The sequence below is a fragment of the Canis lupus genome, chromosome 32 (assembly GCF_003254725.2).
Source record: "Canis lupus dingo isolate Sandy chromosome 32, ASM325472v2, whole genome shotgun sequence".
In the NCBI taxonomy this organism is placed as follows: domain Eukaryota; kingdom Metazoa; phylum Chordata; class Mammalia; order Carnivora; family Canidae; genus Canis; species Canis lupus.
The window spans coordinates 28,702,197-28,717,675 of record NC_064274.1 but is presented as its reverse complement, the minus strand read 5'-3'; the positions used below and the strand labels follow the sequence as shown (position 1 = coordinate 28,717,675).

The window sequence follows — 15,479 nt, the reverse complement described above, 5'->3', positions numbered from 1 at the left end:
GGCACTCTCTTATCTCAGAAGGAGAGGAGTTAAGTAAGAGCAGCTTCTACATCAGCTCAGCAATCCTGTGCATTGCCTGGTTATAGAGCTCCCAGGGGCACAGGGACCTGGTGGGATTGGGAATTGGACCTCTGTTCATGAACCCTGGCTTCTTATTGTGACTGCCTCTGTGTCAGCTTGGCTAAGCTAATATGCCCAGTTGCTAAACATCAGTCCAGATTTTGCTGAGAAAACTTTGTAGATGTGATTAACATCTATCATCAGTTAACTTTAAGTAAAGGAGATAGTCCTCAATAATCTGGGATGGCTTCTTCCAATCAGAAGAAAGACCTTAAAAGCAAAACTGAGGTTTTTCCTGGGAAGAAGAAATCCTACTTGTGAACAGCATCTCCTGCCTGAGAGCCTCCAATGTCCTGCTGGTTCTGGTCTCTGGTAGAACTTTGACTGATAACACTGCTCATTGTAGCTTTCCCTTATCAGCATCCCTGTCAGTCAGGCTAATCAAACTTTTCAAGCAGAGTAAGGAGGCTGAAGGTATGGACATAGCATCTTCCCCTCAGGCCAAGGAAAGGATCTGCCTCAAAGCAAACAGCAGGAAGTGTCAGGATCTGCAGTCTGCCCTGACAAGAAGGCTGGGAAAGAGAAACAGGAATGGCCTTTGCCTCCACACTGGGAGTACATGTTCTCCCTGAGGCAATGTCTGTCCCTGCCACTATTGCTGTCCAGCAGTAGGGCTGGTAGTGAGCAGTTTGGAGTTTGGGAGGGGTGGTAGAATTTGCTCAATGTTGATGTATTTCCATGCCTAGGCACAACCAGGTGAAATAATTTGTGGAAAAAAATGCTTGCCTTGGATTTAATTATTTTTTCACAGTTTAATAGTATCTCAGGGCATTTATTTTGCATTTAAGATGAAGAGCATAGATTTGTATATATTATGGAAATAGACTATACTTCTCATTTCGGTAAAGAATGTGAAAGCCCAATCTACTCAGTAGCATTGACATGAGGGAGAGATGGGACATGTTTGTGCACTTACGTGGGTGTTCTTTAGCTATATGTGGAGAAGACTTTAATTTTCACAATATATGTTTAAAATATGTGCCGACTCAGCAATTCCAGGTCTAAGAATTTATCCTGAGGATATATGTGAAGTTGTAACTTATAAGAGATTTCATCTCAGTTGTGAAAAATCAGAAGCCACTTGGGGTGCCTGGGTGGCTTAATCAGTTAAGCGCCCAACTCTTGATTTTGGCTCAGGTAATGATTTCAGGGTGGTGACATCATGCCCCATATTGGGCTCCATGCTCAGTAGGGAGTCTGCTTGTCCCTCTCCCTCTACTCTTCCCCCACTCATGGGCTCTCTCTCTCTCTCTAAAATAAATAAATAAATAAAATCTTTATAAAAAAATTAGAAGCCACTTGCATCAAACAGTAAGGTTAGTAAACTACAGTATAACAATATACAATTGAATAAAATAAAAAGAGCAACCATTCATTGAATAGTGTACAAAGCACAGTTCTGTAAGGGTTTTTATATTATTAACTTACTCAGTCCTCACAACAAATCTACAAGGCAGGTTCTATCATCTTCTTTTTACAGACAAGCAAACTAAACATAGTGGAAGGATAAAGTGCACAAGGTCACACAGTTAGCAGGTGGAGCTGGGATTCCAGCCTGAGCACTTTGGCTCCAGAGCCCAGACTCTTTGTCTATGCTATGCCTCACTCTCAAGGATGATGTTATTTCACACATCCGTGTATTTAGATACACATATACAAAACACAATAACAACAAAAATGGAAATTCTACACTTTAAAATCAATGATCTTCCTTTTTTCTTTCGTGCTTATTATCTGTTTTTGCTAAATTTTCTATAATAAATTTAGTAAATATTTTATATTTTAAAAATAAAAACAATAAAGGGCACTTGGGTGGCTCAGTTGGTTAAGTGGTAGACCCTTCATTTCAGCTCAAGTCATGATCCCAGGGTCTTGGGATTGAGCCCTGCTTTAGGCTCTGGCTCAGAGGAAGTCTGCTTGAGATTCTCTCTCTCCCTCTCCCTCAGCCCCTCCCCCTGCTCATGCTCTCTCTCTCTCAAATAAATAGATAAAGCTTTTTTAAAAATCAAAACAATAAAAATTCATGTTGTTACTTTGATTGAGAACAAATTCCTAATTTGTCTGGTCAGAGACTAGAGTCAGTTCAATGCAGACACAACATTCAGGAGAGCTACTCAAAGTCAATTCATTCCAGAAGAATATGAGCCAGGCAGCACAGGAAGGACTCTTCCAGAACACAAGTTCCAGGCCCCCAAGTCATATGCACCATCAATATGCCAGTCAACCAACAAGCCCTCAGCTAAGAACAGAGCTAATCTAAGAACATCTCCTATACCTTCCTTTAGCTAGTTTCCAAACCTCAGTTCTCTCAACACAGCCAATTATCATGATCACCAAAAGTGACCATGAGTTTCAAGTCCATAATCTTTAGAAAAGTCAGGAACTAATAAATGTGGTGAGTTGGGACTTCACAGAACTCTTTCTCAGTGGGTGTGCTCTGGATCTTCTGCAATCAGTATACATATTGAATGCTATGAGAAATAATCAGAAATGTAAAGGTTAGAACTGAATAGACTTACAGATAAACTCCAAATATCTTCATTTAACATAGATCCCAAGCTCAGAGAAGTTAAATAACTTGCTCTCAGCTACTCAGAGCTGAGAGGCCAAACCAGAATTAAAAACCAAATTTTTATTGACTAGTCCATACCCTCCCTGTTAAGCCATGCTGCCTCAGGGGTTTGGGTTCAGTGGTAAGGAGTTAAAGGAAGTACTGATATACAAACAATAGATATTTTATCAAAACTATGTTGTATTCACTTTTATTATACTAGCAAAAGAGAAGTATACAGAGTAAAACTTGAAGGCCCCATTCTACACACCACAACTCCCCCATCCCTCAATTACCATGGTCAGTAATTTGTGGTGTGACCTTCCAAACCCCTTTCCACAAATGTCATACATGTATTTAGTGGCATGCTAGAACCAGCTCATACTGGTTCTTGAGAACCAACTTAAATATTCAGGAAAAGTTGTGAGCTGGTTGTTAAACACAGTCATTATTAAAAATTAACTTATACAAACTTATAATTAAATTATATTAAAAACAAAGATAAAAAGTACTCAAAACTTATCACTTTCTTTTTTTTCACAACTTTTTATTATTTCCTACATTCCTGGGGTTAGTTACATTTATTGGGTCTGTATGATGGAAAGAGTAATGGTGTGTTACTCTGCATCTCTTCCCAGCTTCCCATTTCTACATTCATAGGATCCACCATAGTGAGAGCATTTACACCAAGGAAATTGACAAACACTATACAACATGGCTAGCCTTTCCTCTTCAGAGACAGCCAGCTTTTGAGCATTTGTTAGCATACCATAAGAGATCTTTTTTCAAGTTTTTTTTCTTTATAATAAGCAGACTACTGAAAATTTGTAGAAATCTGTCAAATGCATTTCTGCTCCTCAGTGAAAACAGAGAAGCACTCACTGAAATGTGTAAAATACCTGGTTTTTAAACTATTACTCATTTTCTCTTCCTCAATAACCAGCTCCCTTGATAATCTGAACTTCTATTTTAACTAAATCCCAGCTCCTTTTAACCTTTCAAGGATATTCTGCATTCCCTCCCCAGTTCACCCCCACACCTTTCAAGCTTTAAGAGAGAAAGAGCATTTTTAATGGCAGAGGTGAAGTTTTCTGAAGGTAATTACTTAATAGGCAACAAAACAAGAATGGCTGGATTTGTTTGGCCTTGGTAAGCACGAGATCCTCCTAGGGGCTACTTGGGCACTCCTAGCTCCTGAATGTCAGGGGGAAAGCAATATGCTTAGTCCCTTTTGTTTACACACCAAAAGATTAGGTTTCCTTAAATTCCTAAGGAATTTCAGAAGATTAACTTTTAGATAGGAAACTTCATAGGCTGAGTAGGCTAAGAAAAGAAAAAAGAAAAAAATCATGTCACCCTCAAGCAGTTCCATCAAGGGATGAAATTTTAAATCACATCATGTCTCACACCCATTTCTTAGTGCAAAATAAATCACTTGAACAGAGGGCAAGCCAATTTTTACTTTAAAAATGTTGTGTCCTAAGGCTGTCTTCTTGAACTTCAAAAGCACACTTTGTAATTACTCTACCTATCAAAGGAAACTCAACATTTCACCTCCAATTTCTTCAGCTTGTGTTATCACTTTTAATTGTTAATAAACTACATTAATTTTAAACTGATTATTCTGTTTGGGAATTCAATGTTTTCAAACAGAATACACTGAATTATATATAAATGGACTTATTTACGTACCAGCTAAAGTTAAGTGGAGCTTTTTCTCACCTGTCATTGGTTTTATTTTTAGTAATTTCCGACATTTTGGAGACTCATAGCAATTCATGTCCCTCATTTTTTTTTAAAGGAACTGTTCTAGGAATGAGAAGGATAAAAATGCCAGGGATTTTTTGGGAGGTTTTGCTCAACATTGATATCATTTGATTAGGTGACATGACCCTGCCTGTGACTTTTTTTTTTTTTAAGAAAGTGAAGGCTAAAAAAATAATTTGTTAAACTCAGACCACACTATCAAACTTCATTCAGATTTGTTTAAACCTTTCTTTTTCCTAACAAGATTTCCCCAACCTGGAATTAATAAGTTCTTAATATCAACCTCCCTGCCACCATAGGCACTGACCATATCTACCTGACAGAAGCATTTATTTGCTCACAAATCATATTTTTCCAGCCCTGTCAATTTTCTGTCATGGCAGCAAACAAAATATTCTTGAGATGGAAACATGCCATGTTTGTTTCCACTTTGACATCAAGGTCAGAATCAGGAGGTGAGAACAGTTCCTGCCTGACTAAAAAATTCCCAGAACATCCTTCTCTCTACCTTAATTATGCCCATGGTGCTGAAGCCTTCACCTGGGGGACCTCCCTCTCCTCTGCCAAGCAAAACCAGTTCTGCAGTGCTTTTCCGGGCCTCCCGGATAACTGACATGCTTTCCACATCAGAGCACTTATAACCACCACACCCACCATCATCATCACCATCATCATCCTCTATTCAGGGTTTGCTGTGGGGCCAGGCACTGCTATGCATGTTTTCCACGTGTTGATTTAAGTAATCCTCAGCACAACCATTATTATTACCACTCTATAGCTATAGATAGGACACTAAGGCTCTGAGAGGTTGGTGCTCAAGGCCATTTGACTGGTAGATGACAGACCAGTCAGCTCTGCGGACTGTGCACTCAAGCACTCCACCATATCTTCCTAGTTCATCAAGCTACTTGGTTACCCACATATTTGTTTCTCTACTGGCCCAAGCACTCCCAGAAGGCAGGAATGATTTGTTACGTATTCCAATATCACCCGGGGTGCCTGCCATACTGCCTGGTAAGTAGTAGGGGCTCACTGACTGTTTATGGAATGAATGAATGGGTTTTTCCTATGCTTTCCAGGTATGTGAACTGGGAGATGTCTCCAAGAGAAGACAGCCCATGGTGGCACCAGGGAAAGAAATGATCAAACTGGTGGCCCTGGATGGTACATGGACTAAAGCCAAGATCTGTCTACTCCTAGGCTATATAAGGTGAGCAACAAAACTGATCTTGTGGATTAGGCAAACACTGATCAAGTATCACCATCCCCAGAGAGCTATGGCAAGGAAAGTGCCATAGACAGTACACAGCATACTATAAGTCAGTGACTGGGTTGCCGTAAGCTAGCAGGGCTGGCCCTGAGTTCGTGATAAAGTGGGGAAGGCTGACATTAGCATATCTTTCTGATTCTTTTAGCAATCCACAAGCAAAATTACAATTTAAATGTATTCAGTTATTTAAAAAATAATAAATTTATTCAGTTATTGATACATACTCTATATTTTCCCCAAAATAGTCTATATATTTAGCAGATTTATAAATTCGAAGTGGAAAGAAATAAGAAAACAAAAAAAACAGGGACAATAAATGGAACTTAGAACAAGGCTAACACTAAAAAACAAAGTGTGTAATAGTCTTTCTACATATGCTGTGGCTGGGACAAAATATTGAAATGTATATAGTAATTTATAATATACATTCACAAAGACTCTCATATTGGGTCTTCAAAGTAGCCATTCCCTATAGCTAATGTTATTATGTGCAAGTTACAGGTCAGGAACTAGAGGCTCAAAGAAATCAAGAAACTTTATTGAGTTCCCACAGATAGTGTGACTGGAACCAAGGCTGAAATCAACCCTTTGGGTAAGAAACGAATTCCAAGGCCTGTTGCCTAAGAGGCCTCACAAATCAGCCACACCTGAGCCATCTCTTCCAAATGGGTGAAAATAATGAACCATAGTTTGGGTAAAATTTTTATTTGTCCCTTTAACCTGCAATTATTTATAGCATATAACAATAATTTTGCAGATATATGAAATCTGAGTTTGATTCTAGAACTGGTGTTTTGTGAGTTTGATGGTGCATCTCCATACACTGCTGCTGACAAAAGTCACACTCCTCTCCTCACAGAGCAGGTCTATGGAATTTCTCTGAATTTGCTCTCTGGGTAAGGTCAGACTCCATCGCCCCTTCCTTTACAGTAAGTTCCTTGGGTTTTAGTGAAATCTCTTGGGGGGTGGGATTAGTAGGGAGAGGTGTGCTCCCTGGGTAGACTGGGTCTTCTCTACACACAAGGAAACATGTTAACCAACATCCAGACATCTTGGTATAACCCTGATGCTGCCTTCTCACCTCTAATTAGATTGAAACCAATGAATCAGAAGAGGCTCAGACATGATGCCTGAAAACAGAGCAAAAAGAAAGCAAAAGAGATTTCTGATGATGAAGAAACAGTACTTAGGGGCAGATCATTTCTAGGAGAGTTACTTCCAAAGAGGCACCTGTGTCTTCCTAGCCTCAGTGGACTCTCCTTCCCCTCTACCCCTCTAGCCTCAGCACTCCATCCCTCACCTTCCCCCACCCCCAGGACTGTCCCCCACCTGAGCAACCCTAAGGAAAGTGCTTCAGACCCTACTTTTCCGGAACTGTGTTTCTGAGCCTCTGCTTCTGCCCTAGACATCTACAGAAGATTTCACTGCAGGGTACACCAGTAAACACAGTGAAGAAACATAACAGTATCCACTTAGACATGGGATTAATTGCAGCCAGATACACTGAAAAACAAAAATTCCTTAGCCTCCTGCTGACTTACTGTGTGAAGGAGGGGTCCTGCTGATGTGTTAGCAATCTTTCCTGAACAATAAAACAATCTAATGCTTTCTGTCTGGGGGGCAAATCACCGCTAATAGGATCTTGCCAAATACTCTTGCTGCCCTCACCTTCCTTACTTTCCTTACAAGGTCCCTTTCTGACTATGACAATGTACCAGCATGTACAGATATCAATACTCCTTTTCAGAAAACTAATCACAATTCTAGGGGGAAACCCCAACATCATCTTCAGACTATCTGCAGTCCAACGATTGCGTGTTTTTTAATGCTTATAGAGGAACATGAAATAAAATCCAAAGGTACCTCAAATAAAAGAAAAGGGAAATAGTTTAATCATTCTTCTTAGTCAAATACTCTGATAAGATGACCACAAAATAGCAAGCAACTCATTTATTGGAACAAACTTGGGAGATAACATAGTGTATCTTCATTTTATAGTTGAAGAAATTGAGGGAATGCCCCAAGCACACAGTACAAGTTGGTGTTAAGACAAGAAATTGAATGAGCAAGACAGGCAGCAACAGAAGAAAAGCACTAAAGAAGGCAGCTTGAGATCCAGGACTGCAGGGATGATGCAGGCAGCTTCATCAGTTAGAGACAGACACACCCTGTCATCTCCCGCTGGTCCCATACATTCCCTCCATCCCCACTGCCACTCCCACTATTCACACCTCTCTCATCCATCCTGGAGTGGGTGCCACTTCACCTTTACATCTGGGACTCATCAGAGGTAATAAGACACAGAATGGATGACAGAAGTCATTCGAGCCCCCTTCCCACTCAGTGGGTCCACTTTCTATCCCAAGAATCAGTGGAGGGAGGAGTACAGCAAGAAAGCAGCAGTAGTTGTTTTTGTCCTTATTTATATATGCCCTCTCCCTAACCTCATCCAAAAACAAACCCCCATCTTGCTGTAAAAAGATTTTAAGCCAGCTTATTTTTTTTTAAGTCTTAAGCACCAGAAGTTTATGACCGTTGGTGTTTGAATTTTTTTGAAAGTGCCACAATGAAACATGAGTTCAAAGTGTCATCATCCTGTTGCAGATGGATAGCAAAAATGACCTGTTCAACTAGCTTACAAAATTAAGTTAAAGAGAAAGAAGCCTACAACACATGTTACTGAGTTTTAGGGTTTTAAAAAAATGAATGCTATCACTTAAGAACTAGCTTCCTTTTTCTATAGTCTGGTACTTGCAGCTTGAAATAACAGTTGGTCCATGGTGACAGCACACTAAGGAAGCCACATCTGCCTCTAACAATCCTCTCAGAGGCTGAAGACTGAGTCTGGAGGCCTTAAAGGAGTCCTGAAGACTGAATTCTAACTTACTCCCTGCTGACTCTTTTCCTAAATTTCTTTGTGATGTTCAGTAATACATAAAGTTAAGTTTTCCCATATAAATAAAACTGATCACTCCTGCCAGCTAGCTATATCAAAGAGAACTATTAAACTGTGAATCTTTGCAAAGAGGGGGAGTGTTGAGAGCCTGGATATGCAAAACAGCATCTAATATTGCATGTTATGAGCAACCAAACACATCTGGGAAAAGAAACCCACTGCCACTTAAAATACCTGCTCTATTCTCTAGCACATCTGTGGTGCAATTAAAGAACCTAGCACACAATTAAAATTCAGGTCAGCACACAGCAACAATGGGGCTCTTTGATGTGAGGTCAGCTTTGGTCATTCTCATATACTCATTAAACAGGTTAATCAACTTAGTGCAGGATATAGGACAGGAATGACCGAAAAAAATCTATTTAATTACCATTACCCTGAAAGCACTGGCAGAAAGATTGGTTTTATTTGTTTGACATAGCAACTACTGTTTCATTGTCACTGCATGCTGGAGCTAAGAGTGCCACTTCTGGAATCGTGTACTTTGTTTCCAGCTAGCGAAATGTAGATATAACACAAATATTTGTTTGCATTTATTATTAATATATTAAAAGCAAATGGTTTGATGTATGCCATTCCCTTTTCCCCCTATACATTTCTTTCTCTTTGTCCAAGTAACAAAGCATGAGGTGAATTTGTGGAATGTGTCTCATGCTCTTTCCATTTGTTTGCCTTACCTTGAGTCAAGAAAGCTCTAATTTGACATATTCAGTCTGGATGAGTAAACTTGAGTTGCATTCTCCTAATGGGTTTTACACAGGCCCTGCAAGAAAGAACAGGTAATATGAACATGTAGTGCCTACTGTTAATGTTTTAGTAGAAAGACCAGTAAACTGGTCAAATAGATTGAGATTTGAATCCAGCTCCATGATTTGTACTCACTGATGAAATGAAGACCATAAGATCACTTTGCAGCACTGTTGTGAGGATACGTTAAAATAATGTAATAAAGTACTTAGTCCAGTGCTTGGAATATGGTAGAACTTAATGGTGACTACTTTTATCATTAAGAAAATGCTTTAGTCACTGAGGAATCTATAATGTCATTAATTAAGGTAAAATTTTCTTTTCTTCCCTAAAAACAGTATTCAGTGCATCTTAAAACAAACCAGGGTTTGTTTGTTTGATTTGTTTGGTTTTTTGTTTATTTATTTAAGTAATCTCTGCACCCAACATGGGGCTCAAACCCACAACCCCAAGATCAAGAGTTGTACACTTTTCCAATTGAGCCAGGCCAGACATCCCAACCAGTTCTTTTTTCAATGATGAAACTAAACCTACAATATATAATATTAAAGGAAAAATGAAAATCCTTCACTAGACTTTTAAGTAACAGCATAAATGACTTTAAGAGGAAAGCACTGTGAATGAGTGTTAGAGGCATCCAAATGATTCTTGTATCATGCCCAAATAAGATATAAGGAGTCCCATCTTTAGGGAGCAGGAGGTGGCATAGGAACCCTCAAGATTAAAAAATCACAAGTAGCCTCAATAACATATCCGTTAAAAAAGTACACTTGAGGGGATGCCTGGTGGCTCAGTGGTTGAGCATCTGCCTTCAGTTCAGGGCATGATCCCAGAGTCCCAGGATCAAGTCCCATATCAGGCTCCCTGTAGGGAGCTGCTTCTCCCTCTACTTATGTCTCTGTCTCTCTCTGTGTGTCTCTCCTGAATAAATAAATAAATAAAATCTTTTTAGAAAAAAGAAAGTACACTTGATTCTTGTTATTCATAGTAGTTATGTTCTATAAAGTCACTACAAACACTGAATTAGCAAACACTGAACCATTGTTCCCAGGGGGAAATATAGGGTTAGGTTCCTATGAGCCTCTTGTCACAACATTTTTGTCAACATTTTGTCAACAAAAGATAAATATATAACCTTGCTTTGTGTGTATTTGTGTTTAAAGATACCTTATAAATAAGGTACTTATTATACCTTATAAATAAGATATAAATATGTACTGACGATTCATTAATGTTGAATTCACAGCAACAGCACTTTAAGTCAGGTCTGAATGAAGCTCATCTAATACATGCAGGTTCTTCATTAAGGCATGGTGACAGCCTGTTGTGCAAAGATGGTAACTCACCAATGTGCTTGGGGACCATTTTAAACAGCAAAGTACCAACAAAAAGCATATAACACAAAAAACAGGGCAATAAACTGACCACAAATGGGCACTTGTTTCCTGACTATAAACAAGAATGCAGAGAGTTGCACTGCTCAACCTCAGCTGCAAAACTTGGACATTGAGCAATTCAAATTTTTCACCATTGCACCCATGTCTGTGAAGGAGCATGAAAGTACCACCAACATTGATTTGGGGGGTACAAATAAATTTTAACAAGTAGGCGAATTCACAAATACAGAACCCATGAAAAATGAGGCTTAACTAGGTCAACTTGAAAATTGACCTGTCCCCTATCAATAAGCCCAACATAGTAAGTCTTGTCTTCAGTGTTTGATGGAAAGCTTTCTTTTTTTTTAAGATTTTATTTATTTATTCATGAGAGATACAGGGAGAGAGGCAGAGACATAGACAGAGGGAGATGCAGGCTCCATGCAGAGAGCCCAATGTGGGACTTGATCCCGGGACTCTGGGATCACGCCCTGAGCCAAAGGCAGACACTCAATAGCTAAGCCACCTAGACATCCCTGGAAAGCTCTTTCTTAGGAAATGACCAGATAAAGCCATTAGCTCGCATTTAGGGGCTAACATTGTATGAAAGCACTAAAACAAAACTTTAAACACTCGAATGGAAGTCTGGAGAGTCTCAGAGCAAGGAGTTCTAACTCTATGAGAAGCAAGAGTGAACTGAGACTCACTGAAGGGCCAGTATAATCAGGCCTCCCATTGCCCATTTATTATGGAATAATTAATAAAAGAATAACAACAAACAATGGTAATAACTGTCACATTTATTATGTGCCAAGCACAAGTCTAAGATTAGTTTATTAATTAAATATATATTAACATGGTTATTTATTAAATACATTTACTATTATTATTTATGGTTCAAGTTGTTGTTTTCCTCTAGTTTGTTGTTTTTTTTTTTTTTTTTTTTAAGAAAAGTTGGTTTGGGTGCTCCAGGAAGAAAGCTACCCCAGGTGGTTGGAAACAGAAAAGTTACTGCTGGGAAGACTAGAAGCCATAGATTTCTAGAAGTGTTCTCTCACCCCACCCCTTACATAAGAGCATCCATTGATTCATACTGAAAGCAGCCACTACAAGGTTCAACAGGATCAGCCAAGTGGATCTTCTTCAGACAGCTAGATAATTCTCAGGATGACAAACTGTTAGACCTGGATGGGAGCCTAATCATCACCTAATTGAACCTCTTCTTCCGCAAAGAAAAATGAAGCTCACAGATGTTAAGTGATAGATCTAATTAATAATATACCTCTGAATTGATCATTTAGAAAAATTATCTGGCCATACCAATAAATGGTGAAAATAACTTGATGAAACCCACTACTAATTTAAAAGAAAAAAAATGAGGATGGGCACTTGCCCTCTTACAAATTAAAATGTTATAAAAGCACATTATTTTTTTAAATGTGGCATTAAAGAAGGAATATACAGACAGACCAGGGGAGTAGAATATATGCCCCACAAATAAACATAGCAAGTTTATATGGATATATCGGTAATCATCTATAGCATCATTTGAAATTATTTACCAAAATAAGCTATAAAGAACTAAATATTTGTATAAACTAAAAAATACAGATATAATATAGGTGGATTAATTTTATAAGAGTAGAAGAAATTATAGAAGAAAATATCTACTATGTAAAATATTTCTCTGTTTAAGAAAAATGACTCAAAGTTAAAGTAAACAAAGTGATGGTTGCCTACTCAATATCCATTCTCTCCTATTTACATACTAACAGAGCTCCAATTTTGTCAAAGGAGCAAAGTACCCAACTAAAAATCCTGTTTTAGACATCTCTGCAGCAAGGGGTGGCTATGTAATAAGTTTGGAAAGAAGAAATGTGTTGGAGACTGTTAAGGAGGACATCAAGAGAGGCTTCATAAAAGACACAAATTGTAGCAAATGTTTGGTGCTCCACCCAGAGCCCATCAAAAACCCTTTATCTGTTCGGTGCACCCACATCCTTGTTTCTGTGCATTCTGATCCTGATAGCTGGCACCTGTTACTTTCTTCAACTACCTTTGAGCTATTAGAGCATCCTTGCCCCTGTGACTAGGGCAGGAGTCTGAATGTGGGAGCTCCTTGGCTTTGAGAGGACATAGACCTACCCACATTTATGCTCAGAGTCCAAGGTCAGGCTATAGCACTCCCTTGTTTGGCTTTATCTTCTTCTCTATGCTGCTTCCTTTACTCTATCAATTTCTCCTAGAAATACTTCTTTAGTAAATCACTAACACAAGAACAGGCCAAGGTCTACTTCTGGGGAATCTGACCTAAAATATATTCTCAGCTGGCCTCCCCATTCATCTTTTGTTCCTTCACTCCACCACCTTTTTCCTTCTTGGAGCATGGACAAAATGCCTGGAGGTCCTGCAGCCATCTGGCAACCACGAGGCATAAAGCAGCAAGTCTCAGACCCAGGCACTAAGGATGATATAGCAGAAAGATGGAAAAAAGCCAAAATACCTGATGGTTTAATTAAATTGTCATACTAGTCTTGGACTGACATCCCCAGATTTATTTTTGCAAACAAATAATTACTTTATTTGTTGATATGCCTGATGTGGCATATAATAACATCCCTCCAAAGATGTCCACAGCCTTAAATCTGTAGTTGTGCCATGTTATATGACAAAGAGGAATTAAAGGTGCAGATGGAATTAAGGTTGCTACTCTGCTAACCTTAAAGCAGGGAGAGTGGTCTGGATTATCCAGGCGGGCCCAATGTAATCACAAGAGTCTTTAAAAGTGGAAGCAGGAAGCAGAAGGAAAAAAAAAAAAAAAAAGGAAGCAGAAGAGAGATCAGAGGCAAAGAAGATGTAATGGTGGAAGCAGAGGTGGGAGTGACTGTGTGTGAGAACAACCACCCACTTCTGCTGGCTGTGAGAATGGAGGAAAGGGTCACCAGCCAAGGGACACAGGCAGCCTCTGGAAGCTGAACAAGGCAAGGAAACAGATTCTTTCCCCTAGAGCCTCCAGAAGGGAACATAGCCCCGCCTTGATTTTAGCCAAGTGAGACTCTTTGGACCTCTGACATCGGAACTGTAAAAGAATAAATTTGTGTGGTTTAAACCACCAAGCTTGGTAATTTGTTACAACAACAATAAAAAATGAATACAGCCATGTATGTATGAAATTTGCTAAGAGAGTAGATCTTGAGCATTCTCATTCAAAAAAAGGTACTAAGTGAGGTGACAGATATGTTAATTAACTTGATTGTGATAATGATGTCACAATGTATACATATATTAAATCATCAGGTTGAACAGCTCTAATATACATAATTTTGTTTGTCAATTAATCCTCAATAAAGCTGGTGAGGGGAGAGAACTAGTACACCTGTTTCTGTTATTTGCAGACTAATTCAGACTGAAATGATATTTTAAAACTGAACACAAGTAATTTTTTTTTCAAAATTTTATTTAAATTCAAGTGAGTTCATAGTTTCAGGGCTAGATTTAGTGATTCATCAGTTACGAGTAATATTTTTGATACAAGAAAATCTTACACAAATCCATAAAAAACACTAAACCAATAAGTTGATGGGCAAATAACATAAGTAAACAAAACCTATAGATAAGGAACTACAGGTGCTAAGAAACAACATGGAAACAGCATGGAAACAGGTTTTCCACAAACATATATGAAATAGGGATTCCTGGGTGGCTCAATGGTTGAGCATCTGCCTTTGGCTCAGGGCATGATCCCCAGGTCCTAGGATTGAGTCCCACATTGGGCTCCTCTTAGGGAGCCTGCTTCTCCCTCTGCCTATGTCTCTGTCTCTCTCTGTGTGTCTCTCGTGAATAAATAAATAAAATCTTCCAAAAAACCATATATGAAATAGTTTTAAATTATCAAGAGAAAATCATTATGTTATAATAGTATGTTATAATACTACATAAAAAGTAAGACACAGGGGATCCCTGGGTGGCTCAGTGGTTTAGCGTCTGCCTTTGGCCCAGGGCGTGATCCTGGATTCCCAGGATCGAGTCTCGCGTCAGGCTCCCTGCATGGAGCCTGCTTCTCCCTCTGCCTGTGTCTCTGCCTCTTTTTCCTTCTCTCTCTATCATGAATAAATAAATAAAATCTTTTTTAAAAAAGGTAAGACACAAAATTTATTTATTTTTATTTGTTTATTTTTTTAAAATTTATATTGCGTGTTTCCAAGTATATTTTTAAAATAAGCATTGAAAAAGACTGAAAGAAAAGGAAAGATTTCAAAATAGTGAGATTTGGGGTGTTTTTTCCTTCTATTACTTTTCATATAGACCATATCTAAATGTCTAGCTCTCTCATTTCATTCGGTTCTCTTTAATAGGAAAAAGAAAATAAACTTTGCCTAAAATAATGATTACAACACAAATACAAAATAATTGTAACCCCCAATGTTATTTGTAATAATACATGGAAGGAAGGGTAAGGCCAAGTGCTAGCACAAAGGAGGGGTGAAGCTTGCCCTGGGGACACTAGGCAGGCCTCACAGAAGGGTGGGCAGCTGCATAGGGTCTTACCCAGGCCCATGATGTGAGAAGGGCACTGCAGACAGGGGAATGGGTGTTGAGTAAACTGCAAACAGCTGTGACGGCTGGAATGCAGACTGGGAAGGAGCAAGCACAGTAGAAGATTACGGAAACAGGTAGAAGCCCAACCTGTAA

The 15,479-nt window shown here is 38.9% G+C and overlaps 1 protein-coding gene across 15 annotated transcripts in view; it reads right to left on the bottom strand.

Moving 5' to 3' along the window:
• Positions 1-15,479, bottom strand: part of LOC112671623 (eukaryotic translation initiation factor 1-like) — a 141,262-nt gene that overhangs the window by 91,454 nt on the left and 34,329 nt on the right. For all 15 annotated transcript variants that reach the window (XR_003143739.3, XR_004811431.2, XR_007407842.1 and 12 more), the window contains exon 3: positions 9,342-9,427. The gene's annotated coding sequence lies outside the window, so the exon portion shown is untranslated. The remainder of the gene's footprint in view (positions 1-9,341; positions 9,428-15,479) is intronic.